We start from the raw sequence: 14142 nt of genomic DNA on the forward strand, positions 1-14142 counted from the left end.
CTCTTATTATAATTACCTCTATAGGAGTCCTAATAATGATTGAAGCTTTTTTAATTTCAAATATATTACTAGTTATTGTTTGTTGTGTTTAAGGTTTATCAGTATATATTAATAATAATCAATTGTTTTTTTATGTTATAAATTTAAATTGGACCCCATTTAGATAACCTACATTTTTCTCCACATAAAATAACCGAATAAAATTGAGGACCAAAGTCCAAAGCACTCGGCGTGTTGTATCATATCATGTGACCTTTATTAACCAACATCTTAGTGGTACAATAATTAGAAAGGCTGTGTAACAATTTTCATTTTAATTAATTTTCTAATTGCTTTTCGGAAATTGCGAAGCAATAAACGCTAAACCTATCATTTAAAGCTCATATTTCATTTAAAATCCGTAAAAAAACTACTTTTATAATGATAAAATATATTGATCACACCTGAGAGATGCCGTCTTCTGATTGGCTAACATTGTTGGAGGGTGAGTGAGCTGTATTCTGATTGGTCAACGGCTTAGGGGTGGAGGCGATATCAGGTTACGCTTGTTAAACCGAGTGATTTAGTATTTTGGTACCATTTATAGGATTAAGAAATTTCTTATATAATTAATTCTACTTTTCGTAGTAGGTAACTGTAGAAAAACTAAATCTTTAGTATTTAGTAGTACGGCAAGCGGCCGGTTAAATGTCTTTGATCCCTTGGATGATGGGGCACGGGCTTTTGGTATGGGTTGCTACTTATGCAGACACGTTAGCCCCGTCTTACCTCCTACGGACAAGCGCTGGCGCGGCCGCAGAGCAGGTGGAAAATAACAAACGGCTCAAATATAAGTCTTTCCTACAACTTCGATTTTGTTCAAATGTCCAGGCGCTAATTAAAGATTTAAGTTGGTGCCTGGTAGATAGTACCGGTGCCCCAGAGCTGGTGTTTTCCTCGCTCAACGAATAAGTATCGCAATACAACAAGGAAATGCCAGCTTTAAAAGTACACTGCACATGGACCAAACCTTTTCAATTTGTTTTAAATTTCTATTTATCAATGTTTAATTATTAGTACTATAAATTAAATTTTAATCTTTTAAAATTTTATGGAATGCATGAAAATGTATGCAGATAAATTTTATGAGAATTTGCTTTACATTTCAGGTTTTTTAAGTTACAGCCTACAGGTTACCACATCGTACGAATAAATACCTACATTGGTGGAGAACAGAACACACTGTCTCAGAATTTGTTTAGCCTGGCACACTGCTTGGTAGCAATACATTAATAAAAAGGCCATTAACAACCTTAGATATATTTTCACTATTATTACTTTGTAGCGATACCTGGGTCCTTACTCTGTAACTTCCGACATGCCGATCTTAATAATGAGTTTTTGTTCCACGCGATCCCAAGGTTGCAACATCAGCGCTACGTACATTGATAGAATAACATCGAACTTGGATATAAAAACGGGTATTTGGTATTTCTTTTTTATTACTGTTTAGACCACAGAGGGTCAAGGATCCTTTAAGTCGCAGGAAACGCCCAATTCTTCCTCCTTCTTCATCTTCTGGTGCCATTTCATTGCCGGGTATCTAGCGCTAGTATAAAATGTTCCTCGGCGAATGTAATCCCGGTTCATACCCGTACGTTCCGCAACCACGACTTCTTCCTTCTACCAGCTCGTCTCTTGCCTTGAATTTTGACCATCATTATAAGCAGCGACAAGTCGTATCGATGATGATGCAAAAAGTGGCCGAGTTATGAGAGATCCCTCTTAAACAATAAGCAATTTAATTTCTATGGAAATGTATCTATCATGAAGTATATCTAGGTACATACCCAGTCTCAATAATCTTTTATTGCCAAAAATACTTTTATTTAAATTGATCTTAAGATAGTAAGTTGATAAGACATAAATCTTCCTACCGGTGTTGCCATAATGGACCTCTCCCAAGAAAGGATTAAGTTAAAGCCAATCATAGATAAACAAACATTGTTTCCGTGGGACAATTTTTATCTTCGATACGCCATCGGTACATTGTCAGCAAAAATATATTTAAGTTTATTTTTTTGATCGTTCGATTGATGGCCTATCAGGCGTTGTTTACCTATCAGGTACCTAATCCGCATTAGGCAAAGTATTTTTAAATAAGTAAAAACAAAAATTTGTAATTTGTTTTCGCAATTTTGGAAGTGTAATTTTTTTGAAAATTTTATATTCATCGTAAGGGCCAAATAAATATATATTTGAATTAAACAATATACAGTATTTTCAATTTTCTTAACCTGCATAGTAATAATAATAATTATAAATTAATAAATAGAGAGATAAAACCAATTTAAAAGTTTGGTCACGCAGGCAGCATTTCTTCGCTGTATTGCGATACTCATTCGTTAAGCAAGAAAAGCAGCTGCTCTGGGTTGACCAGCACCGACCAAGCGCCAACTTAAATCTTTAATAAGCGCCTGTGCACTTGAACCCCACGGTCCAAGATTCTCTACTTCAAAGGGAACAAAATCGAAGTTGGAGGAAGGTCTTATATTCGAGCCGTTTAATTAAATAAATTGTAACTTATGCAAATGTATATATGTATGTATAAATAAATAAAATAAATTAATCTAATTAAGGTTATACGAATGTTAAGGGTTTCACACCTCAAGTGTTATATTTGAACAAATAGAAACATTGTCTATTAATGTCAACGAGGAGCTATTGTGTCCCAGCGGGGATTAAATGTGCAATTCTACAACAGATTGAGCGACAAATTTCATCCATTGTGGGTTTAATACATTGGGTTGTAACTTATGGTTGCAATTTGGGGTGAAATAATTTCGTACGAGAGTTATCATTTCTTTTTTGCTTTTATATAAATTCTATAATTGCTGTTATACTGTTTTTTCTGTGTCTAAACATCGACACGATATTTACCTATAATTAATTACATAGAAACAAAATCGTTGGCGCAGGATTTTGAAACGAACGCAATTTTGAGAATGCAATGCCAACGCTGATATATTTAATGCCATTTTTAAAGAGGTACTAGACAAACTACGTACTTCAACCTATACATGCTTTGTATAGGCTGAATCCAGAAGGTTTTTAATTCGAAAGTTTTTAATCGAGTTGGAATGTCGATAAAACTTATGCAGAACATTAAACAACGGTAAGTCGCGTACCTGGGTCACGTGTTGCGCCATGAAATGGCGCCATGGTAAATGGCGTGTTGGTAGAAGTAAGACATCTTGGCTGCGTAACGGAATTGGACGGGTATCGCGGAAAATTTTCTGCATCTGGCGCAGCACAAGACAGGTTTTACGAGACTAACGGCCAACTTACAGTAATGGATAAGCACCAAAAGAAAAAGATCACTGACAAGCAGGCATGGTGAAGGTCATGAAGGTGGATGAAGCGAGAGTGGTTTGTCAGGACCGTTGCAAGTGGAGATCCGTGGTCTCGGCCTGCTTTTTCCTGGTAAAAAATATAGATAAATAATTTGTATGTTCAAATTACGAGTTACAATTCAATACCTCTCAAATAGCCAAGTGTACGAAACATTGCGCATTGGATAGTGTCAAACAACAATAGGGCTGTTCATTTCGCTCCCTAACCATTGTGTTCTTTGTTCAAATACTCGTAACTGCGGATTAACAGTGTCACGCCTTTGCCCCGGTCTATTAAAAAAAATAACATTCGAAATTTGAATCAGTGTCAAACTTAGGGTTGTCAAAATGGCTGTGTTCCAAATTGCATGAAATTGGGTCATAGCTAATAGATTATAGTAGTATAGCAAAGGAAATAATAACATAGAAAGAAGATTGGATACAATAAAACCTAGTGTTTATTACTGGATTGATCGAATGATACACTTAACCACCGTGACAACATTTTTACCATTTGGTTTTACTATTTTTTATTGTTACAGTATTGTTAAGTGCGTGTTATAATTTCGAAATAATACTATTTCTATTTAGACAATGTTAGCAACCCTATTTTTTATTTGGTCATTTTACGATAGCAGAAATAAGGTATATTTTACCTTGTGTTTGAACGTTACACATTTGCGCTATTTTAAAGAATTTTAAAATTCAGATTATCGCATAATCCTACGTGGAATTTCTTTCAAATCAGTTCAAACAAGTCAAGTGAAGATAAGCTTATTTTACGCCAACTATCGTAAATAAGAATGTGATTAATGACCTGAATGAGGAGCAGTGTTAGGTACAGAAGAAATATCACCTCTTGCCTATTAATAAAAATCACAGATACAAAAATCTAAAGCTAATTTTTTTTGTCTTTCTCACGAATCTTAACTTTTCTAGACAAAAATTGTTCAAAACATTTAGAGAAACTTGTATGCCGACGGTTCCAACACGATGTATTCAATGGTATAAAATTGTTACGCCATGGCTATCAAACTATTTAATCACCTTCCTAGAAGTTATAGATCACTGCCGTGTAATTCTTTTAAGGGGAAGGTGATTAAGTTTTTAAAGGCAAGGTGCCTTAATTGTGTAGAGTATTTAGGCCATAAGTTTGACAATAATTATAAATAGCTTCACTTTTTTATTATGACATTGTATTGATGCTCTTATTGTATGACTTAGGGTCGATTCGACCAAACTTCAATTTATACACGAGTAACCAAGAATAATCTATTCCATAATTTTAATCTCGAGTAAATCCATAGTCGTTTGTCCACGTAATGGATAGTATAATTGTGCTAGGAATAACAATACGCGAATAGCAAGAGAATGGTGAACGAAAATAAAACTCGGCAAATAAATGTTGTTCTACAACGGGACAGTGTAAGAGCATACATCATGTCAACTCGATTTTGCCGTATTATAGTGTGAAAAAGTAGCTTTTAACAGGTGTCAAACGACAACAAAAAGTTTTTATTTCTTGTTTATTTGAGGCTTTCGTCTAAAAAGAAACTTCTGTTGAGCCCAGTTGAATTTCATTCTAATATTATAGAAAATAAAAAATCTAAAAACAAATAAATAAATAATAAATTGTTTAAACGTTTCATTATACAATGCTAGACTATTAATTTAGTGCGTTGCGTTGACTTGAAATTAAAACACAGAATACATATTTGTGAAATGACAGAAATCAGCTGATTGGACTGACTGACGCCATTAAATTATTCTAGGAATAGCTGTTATTCCGTGCGAAACGGCGGTAAAGTAGCAATTCCCGAATAAGCCCACTATTCTTAGAATTTGTAGTTGGTAAAACGTAAAATTGATTTACTCTCGATTAACTGACGATTTATTCTAAGATTAAGATTTACTCTTGTTTGGTCGAATCGACCCTTAATGAAAATTAATATGACATTTGCATGCCTACTTTTATATGGCTGATTATGCTTTTTATAAATAATCGATCTAACGACTTTCTTTGCAAATAAACGATTTTTGATTATTATTATATTTGTAATATATTATCAATCAAAGTCTTGGTCGATTCGTGCAGCGGACCAAAAAAAGAGGCATTCGCGATGACATGACATGATGTTGGAGGAGAATGTCATGAATACCATGGACTGCAAAAAGAACCAATAAGTCCATCAACCATCTAAAGACCACCACCAGACTGTCAACTATCATTTACAAACGGATGCTTAGCTACTTTTGCCATCCACGAATAGTCTCGCCAAACTGGTAATAAAGGAGAGGGGTCAATCATACCCGTTGGTCTGACCAAATTAAGACAATAATGGCTCTCAACATTCTAATGCCTTGAGACAAGCTGAGGATAGTGTTATGAAGGCAGCAAGGTTTGGGCTTTTCAAGACGTAATGAAGACTACGAAGAAAAAGACTTAATATTGGCTTATAGTGATGATAGGCATCCAAATGTCAAACACCGAAAATGTTATGTATGATGCTCAGAATAAATAGGTTCTGAATATCTTTAAAAAAATCGAGGAAACAGAAACATAAATGTTTAGCCAATACTTTCATCGTTGGACGTCAAGGTAGAATACAAAATACCATCCGTATTACCTCGACGTCCGTAGTTCCACAACTGAGCGATTCTTTAGTTAGTTTTTGTGCGCACCACCACTATGAGGAACACTGCCCACTGAAGTATTTGCTTTTGCCAGCTTTCTGGCGATTAAAGGGTTCATGGGCAGGGGTATCATTTAACATCAGGTGAGCCTTCTGTCCGTTTGCCATATTATATTACATACAAAAAAAACTACGGGTTGTAATGTAAATTCCTTTGCTCATTTCCCACACGAAAATCTCATATATCATATACTATCTTGTAACATAATACTGCATACTAATTACGTTTAAGGTATTTTTAGTACACCTATTGTTCATAAGTGAACTAAGATGTTTATTATAATTCCTTTTTTTTATTACACGTGTCTTCACATCATGGAACTTTACGATCTTACTTAACTTAAGACTAATAAGTAATTTATTAATTTAAGTCTACCCTAAAAAAAAAAAAAATTGGTTGTTTGTAAAGTAGGTTTACGATCGAGATGTTTACGTGATAACGTCTTATTGGTGATATAAGTTTTTGGGAAGTAAGGAATTAATGAAGATAACAATTTTTTCAAATTTTAAATTACATCTATCGTTTTATTCACACTTTTGATGATAAATTTCGGGTGTAAAATGACAAGTTTACTTATTCGACTATGATATACATTTTTCTTCATACATTCACGGAATGACTGGCAGCGCTCGAGATGAGACGGGAGATCGGTCCGTCTCTCTCTCGTTATACCTGCGATCGCGCTCGTGAGGTTTTGGTGTGACACAAGTTTCTGAACATGTCACCCGACTAAAACGATTTTAAAGACGTTATCACGTCAAAAAAGTAACTAGTAAGTATAGTTTAACCCTGACTTTGTACAGTAGAATAGAAAACATATAGATTTATTTCTAAGAAAAGTACTCCAAACTAAATCGATACACGGATTTGGCTACAGTCCAGATTTAGACACTTGAAGAAGCTGTCACTTTGACAGTTGTATTTCACGCAACGTCGATACTACATGAAGCGTGATCCGACGGCGGGACGTGCAAACTTAAAATATCTGCTAAAAGTTATATTAATACAAAATTCAATGTGTTTCTTAGTATTTAAACTTCGTTACCTTAAACATACTATAAAAAACAGGTTACAAACGTTATTTGGCGGGCGGCCTTATCGCTAACAAGTGAATTCTTCCCGGCAACCCTGTATGAAAAAATAAAAAAGACGTACCAACTGAGAGTAAAGTTCAAATGCATAAATAATAAACAAAAAAACATAAAATTACATGTAACACTCGAAATGTACTACTAATACTAACTAAAACTAAGTTTAAATAAAAGTATAATAATCATGATGTAATAAAAGCCTACTATTTCTAGTATTGACATTGCTTGAAATTTATTTATTGACACTTCGTCACATTAAAAGAAAATCAAATAAGTAACATAAAAATTATAAGGGATTTAACGTGCGGCCTTATCGCTAACAAGCGATCTCTTCCAGGCAACCCTAGTAACGAAAACATCTAAAAAAGATATATTAAGGGTAAGGTGCAAGAAGTGCATAACCAAATTTTATAAAAAAAATAATAGAGCCTTAATCTAAAATAATACAAAAAAAACGAAAAGCTAATCTCACGGATTCATGAATTACGATGCAATACAAAAGAATAAGAATTACAAAAGTCTCGATTGAGCAGGATAGAATTTGGTTAAAAAATTCAAGGATAGTAAATATAATTATCTATCAATCAATTGGAAAGCGCCACCAAGAGAGAGAGAGAAAGAGGTCGCTATTGCACGGTGGGCAAAGTCAAAGTCAAAGTCAAATCATTTATTTCAATTAGACCATCTAAAATGACACTTTTGAATGTCAAAAAAAATATATATAAAGAAGATTCTAGTTGCCCCTTCCAAAAGGTAGTTTCGTGGCCGCTGAGCTTAAAGAAGTTGATGGGGAAGATTAGGAGAAGAAGCTCAAGATAGAGCAGGTGCCAGTTGGAGGAAGTTTATACTCTATAAGATTCAAAAAAATTTAAGTACATATTATATTGTAAATATAGATGATTATTTTTCCGACCCAAATATCGGCCAATAGAATTGCACCATTCGACGTCACGTGGTACAACCTACATGGTATTATACTGATAATTTTTTGTGAAAATTTTCTCTGGTCGTTGCTTCAAGAAAAGTATTAAGTAGTTGTTTTATTCATTATGAAATTCTTATTTGTTAACTGTACATTTCGTCTCATGGTGCAATTCTATTGGCCGACATTTGGGTCGGAAAATAATCCCCCGAATACCACACGAGCTTCAAAATTATCGGGAAATACCCGATAATTTTTAAGGTCTTGTGGTATTATAAGTGAATATTTCAAGGAATATATGAGGCTTAATTATATAATATATACATTATGTTATATACCAATAAATCCTGATACAAATCCGCCGATTTTATAACCTGTAATCTATGCATAAATGCAGAAGAAATTATTATTAGATTCAAATCCGTAGACCCACCATATGTATTCATAATACCAGAACTTACAAACAACATAAAGCTCCAAACTTTTAGTTAACGTTAACAAAATTTAATAGAACGACAAAGTTATACTTAAAAGTGCAAATAGACTGTTATAGTTTATATGAAAAAGATTAAAACCTCTAAATTATATAATTATTATAGTATGTGTTTTTTTATATGTTAAGATAAAATAATCCATCATTATGTTAGTATAAACGTACAGATTATACGTAGAGTAGTATATATTTATTAAAAAGCTAAACATTAAACTCATGAAAAAGTCTATGCATACACTCGTCGATCTGAACCTACAAGTGTACGCACAATATGCCTCATAATACGTGAAGACAGGTCATCTGCCACAGTCTCTAAGAGGTTTTGCTTGTTAAAAATTAAATTAAATAAAATATATCTATGCATTTTCAGTATTTATTTATTTATTCACGCCTGTTTCTACGCTACGGTCCTGACATTCCTTTTTTTAATTCATTCACTTTCATGACATTCACCATGCACGTTCATAAGTTATGGGTCTCTAGTACCTCCTGGATTTGGTCCAGGTATGGCTTGGTCTACCCAACCTGACTTCACCATCCACGTTCGATATTATCAACGATGGCAAGCAATACAAGAAAAATACAAATTTTGGAAAATAGAGAAATTCGCCTTGCAGTTATTGACAGTGATAGTGACAGCAGTGAAGAAATATTTTCCACTAAGAAAAATAAAAAGTATTTCTGTTTCCAAGACAGGCATACATAAGTAAATAAATACATTTTTCAGTTCCTTTACGATATTCTGTTTTATTTTCGATATTTCTCTGTCCCATCACTACTAAAAATATATTCTAGTGCGGTTCAGGTCGATATCGGCCTGCCGCTTTTCCTGCTTTATTTCTCATTTCCTGTTTGCCAGATCCCGGGGCGAATCAAACCTAAGGAAGTTGGGATCAAGGTCATTCTAACAATATAAAAAAAAATGTATACATTATGTTTCCACAAAGTTATAGCAATTTAATCTATCCTAGTGCTGATGGGTCTAGAAAGACCTGCCACGCACCGGCGGAAATATCATTGGGGGCGCATTTTGACCCGCCGCCGCACCTGATGAAAAATTATTATTTTACTTGCCGCAGTGAACGTGTTAACCCATACTGCTCACGTATCTCACTCTTACTCCGGTATAATATGTTTTAATAATATTCTGAACTGAATTCCGTCAACCATATTCCGGTCTATCTACTTTTGTCTTCCTCGATTTTTTGCTTACTGTACCGTTATAAAAAGGACCTTGCGCCATTTGGCTGATTAGTTCGAAATTCGAACTATTACGTAAACACAATAATTATGACAGAAAAATGACAAATTGACTTAAAAAAGTTCGAAGTCAACATCACCATGGAAAGTTTGCTATTTTAAAAAGTGTTAGTTTTTTAGTTACCTGACACCTCATTACTACTTATTGCCTTTTTAAAAATAAAGAGGGAATTATATGGATGGGACCGCTTTTTATTCTGAACCATACATTTTATATCATAGTAAATTGAACCCGAAACAAGAATTAAAAATGAGATATATCTTATAGATTTTTTTTATAGCTTTTATATTTGTTCGATCGACGGAAAAGAAAAATATAGCAATGTTGAATTATTAGCTACGCCAGTAGTCTTGTATATAAATATCAATATTTTGTTAAAGTATTTTACAATTAAGTGATTTCAGTTGAATATACCCCAAAAACCCTTGCCTTTTCCTTTGAGATAGCATAAATTTGACATGCATAAATTTGCTTATGCATGTCAAATTTATGTGTACAAATTGTACCTAAATGACTTTTGAATTTGAAAGACATTTAAAAATATCTGGTTCATTATCCGTACTAAACCAACAGTACTGAATTTTAGTATCGCGGGTTATTTTTTGTCGCAATAAATCAGTCACTGCGCTTCACCCCGTGAAAAATGTTCGAGTTAATTAGTGGGGTTGTGAAATGCGAAATATGCTGTTTTAGTTTTTATATTTATAAAGTTAAAGGTAAAAAATATTATTTAATAAACATCCAAAAATACAATTATTTCCATGCGTTTGATTTTTTCTTTGTGTTAATAGTTAAAGAATTTTAAAATTGTAGATCGGATCTCTTCATGGTTAAAAGTTCGTAACCACTGTAACAAACACGGTCCCAACTCCCAAGTCTTACTATTAGCACGTCAATATACTCGTATATATCTCTAGTCAAAAGTCAAATCATTTATTTCAATTAGGCCTATTTAAAAAGCACTTTGAAAGTCAAAATTACAAGTTCAAAAAATTAAAAAAAAATATTCTTGCAAAAGGTAGTTTCATATGGATAGGAATGGGCAATAAATTTGATTTTTAAAATAGTTTTTACAATATTTTGTATACATTAATTTGATAATTATATGTGAAGACTATGTACCTAGAATTAAAAAAACTACTATACTAAAATAAAATAGGGGCATAGTGTTATAAAAAACAATGCAGCATAATATAACTAAATTATTATGTATATACATAGTGCTCACATATTCACAAATATTGCAACTCAAACGTCAAAGTTGATTTCTTTGTCAAAGAAATGTATTATTACAAACTTTTGAAAAAATGTTGCTATTTATTTTTGAAGCTTTTGAAAAAATATATGACAACTGCTAAATGTAGCATTGGCTATTTTTTAATACCTTGTTTAGTTACCAAAACAAAAATAATTAAAACCCATAAGTTGTCGATTATTTTCTAACAAATAATCGTTCTATGCTTCTTGAAGTGGCCATGCGTCGTCAGGGAATTTCTCATTAATTGTTCCTGGACAACGTTCTGCTCAATTGCCAATCAACTAATTAGGTAATTATCAGCAATTATCGAAAAGATAATTAATATTTATAAAGCAAATTAACAAAATACTCCTTCACCCGGTATCGAATCTTTAGTACATAGAGGTGGTATGGGTTGAAACCAAACATTTAAAGTCTTACCATCCCCAGGGGACAAAAGACTGCTATAACTCCCGTAGCGCGACGTATTGTCGATACAATTAACGCTAATTTTACGCGTAATTTGCGATCAAACATACGAACTAATAAGGGGTAAAACGGAATATCATGCTTGTTAGTTTGTACCTAATTGATTTAATTGTTGGGGTTGAAATTTGAGGGGTAAGTTTGATTTTAACTAGTATTAACTGCTGGCTCTGCTCGCTGTAGATATCACGACATCATACAAATCCCTGTACCTATAAGATTCATTTCAATTTGATTTCATTTTTAATAGATTCAACTATTAACTCAACAAAAATCCCACGAAATCTAGTTTTTAATCCGCCCAAAATAAAAATTATCTACTTCTTATTTTTAACTTTTAATTTAATTTAATTTACATTTTTACTAATTTTTCTGTAAACCTTTTCACACGATTTCATTTCACTGGTAACTTTTATTATTATTTTTTTCTACTAAGTTCCTTTCCTACATTCCTTTTCTTTATTTTTTTGCGACTGAGGCGCATAGCTGCTGTGGTCTCTGGCAGAATGATCAGCGCTGTGGAACAGTCTGCTCCTCAGCATAATGCTGAGCCAGGGTCAATTACAGCCACAGCACACACGCATTACACACTTGAAACGAACCAAATGGGAAAGGGTTTTTTTTTAAATTGTTTTTTATATTCTCTAAATTTTTTTTCTTTTATTATTGTTATTTTGTGTGTTTATGTGTGTATGTGTTTTTGTTTCTAATAAATGTTATGTCTATGTCTACCTGTATTCTGTCATTTCCAGCTGTATAGTAATAGTGATACCCATTAGTAGGCAATTTCGACGTAGTTCTCTCAGTAGCCGTAGCGCTGGCATCGCAATCTTTAATCGCGCGGAAGAAAAACTCAAATCTTACTCCATTCCATAGACCATATGACATACATTCTTTATGTCTTTCTCAAGATTTTTTTTCTAATCTATGGAACACTTAAAGTTATTTTTGTAATAATCAAAGAATTTAATGTTTGATAACCTAACTAATTAATGTTGTTTTATATAATAGTGCTACTATATTGACGTTGGTAACAAGAATTTAACATAAAAATCAGTATCAAAACCCTTTATCCTCCTGAGAGCTAATCAATGCGGAGGGTCTGACCCTCACAAAATAATAAGAGGTGTCAGGTGTTATATTGCCTGTTCTTGATTGGAGTAGTTAATAATGTAGTCTTGTAAAAGTTTTTAAATTAATTCAATTAAATTATTAATAGGCCGGCAACGCACTTGCGAGCCTTCTGGCAATGTGAGTATCCGTGGGTGGTGGTATCACTTAACATCAGGTGAGCTTACTAAAAAATTTATTCGAAAATTGCTGAAACCGTGAATTTTGTTTCGGCCTAATGTGATTCTTTTACTTAACCAACCATTTTAGTAGCTACATATGGGACATTTAGATAACTTTGCTATCCCATAGAGACTGTAGTCCTTTCCAGAATAAAGTACCTACAATTTTTTTTTAATTTTGCCTTTCCTCTCTTCCTTGAGTTTAAGGAATAAATTTTAAAAAAATACTCGAATTCGTCTTCGAGTTTTGCGCTTATCAAAATAAATTGCGATTCATTTTTATTTTATAGATCAACTATTATAGTTTAATACAACTAGGTATAAGAAATATGTATTTACAGTACTAGAATAAATACATTTTTGTGCCCTCCAAACCAGAGATAACTTTTATGTAATAGGATCCTTACGGGCAGGAGGCTCATCTTATGTTAAGTGATACCGCCGCCCATGGACACTCTCAATGCCAGAAAGCTGGCGAGTGCGTTACTGGGGTTTCAAGAATTGGTACGCTCTTTTCTTGAAGGACCCTAAGTCGAATGTGTTCGGAAATACTTCAGTGGCCAGCTGGTTCCCCATAGAGGTGGTGCGCGGCAACAACTGCCTTAAGAAACTCCTAGTTGTGGAAAGACGGACGTGGAGGTGATACATATGTTATTTTGCATTCTAAAATTAATGGAAAAAAGCGTTGGACAAATTATTCCAACATTTTCGATGCAAGAGGATTTCTTTCCAGTAGAATATAAACAAACATAATATGATCGCGTTTTATAAGGCGGTCGTAAAGTGTATATGACTAAAATACACCACTATGCTAATATATATGTACTATCACTCAAATGGAGCCAAACCAGTTAATAAATAATAGTTAAAAAAAACTAAAAAACACGCTTTTAAAGCACATCAAACTAAAAACTGATAAATAATTCTTAATTTAGGCTGAAAATGGTAATGAACAAAACATACTGGTATTATTGTGAAAAAGCGTGGGTTGCTCTATAGACGAATATGGCACAGAGCGCCCCACGCTTTAAAAAAAAGTTATTTTTTGTTTTTTTTGTTTTCGGATTATAGCATTGTCATCGATCTCTGACAGGTGCGCAAAACTTGAATAAAATCTGTCCGTTTAAAGTGGGTCAAAATCGAGTCCGAAGGAGTCGGTTACATACATACATACATACAGGTGAAGGTAATATAAAGCGTGTAAAAAGGCAGATACCCTACTGTTCTTAAACCTTCTGTGTTCGTAAATTTTGGGCTGACCTGGTTTCCTTACAATGTGCACTATGCAACTGTTA

This window comes from Pieris napi, chromosome 9 (genome assembly GCF_905475465.1).
Source record: "Pieris napi chromosome 9, ilPieNapi1.2, whole genome shotgun sequence".
Lineage (NCBI taxonomy): Eukaryota > Metazoa > Arthropoda > Insecta > Lepidoptera > Pieridae > Pieris > Pieris napi.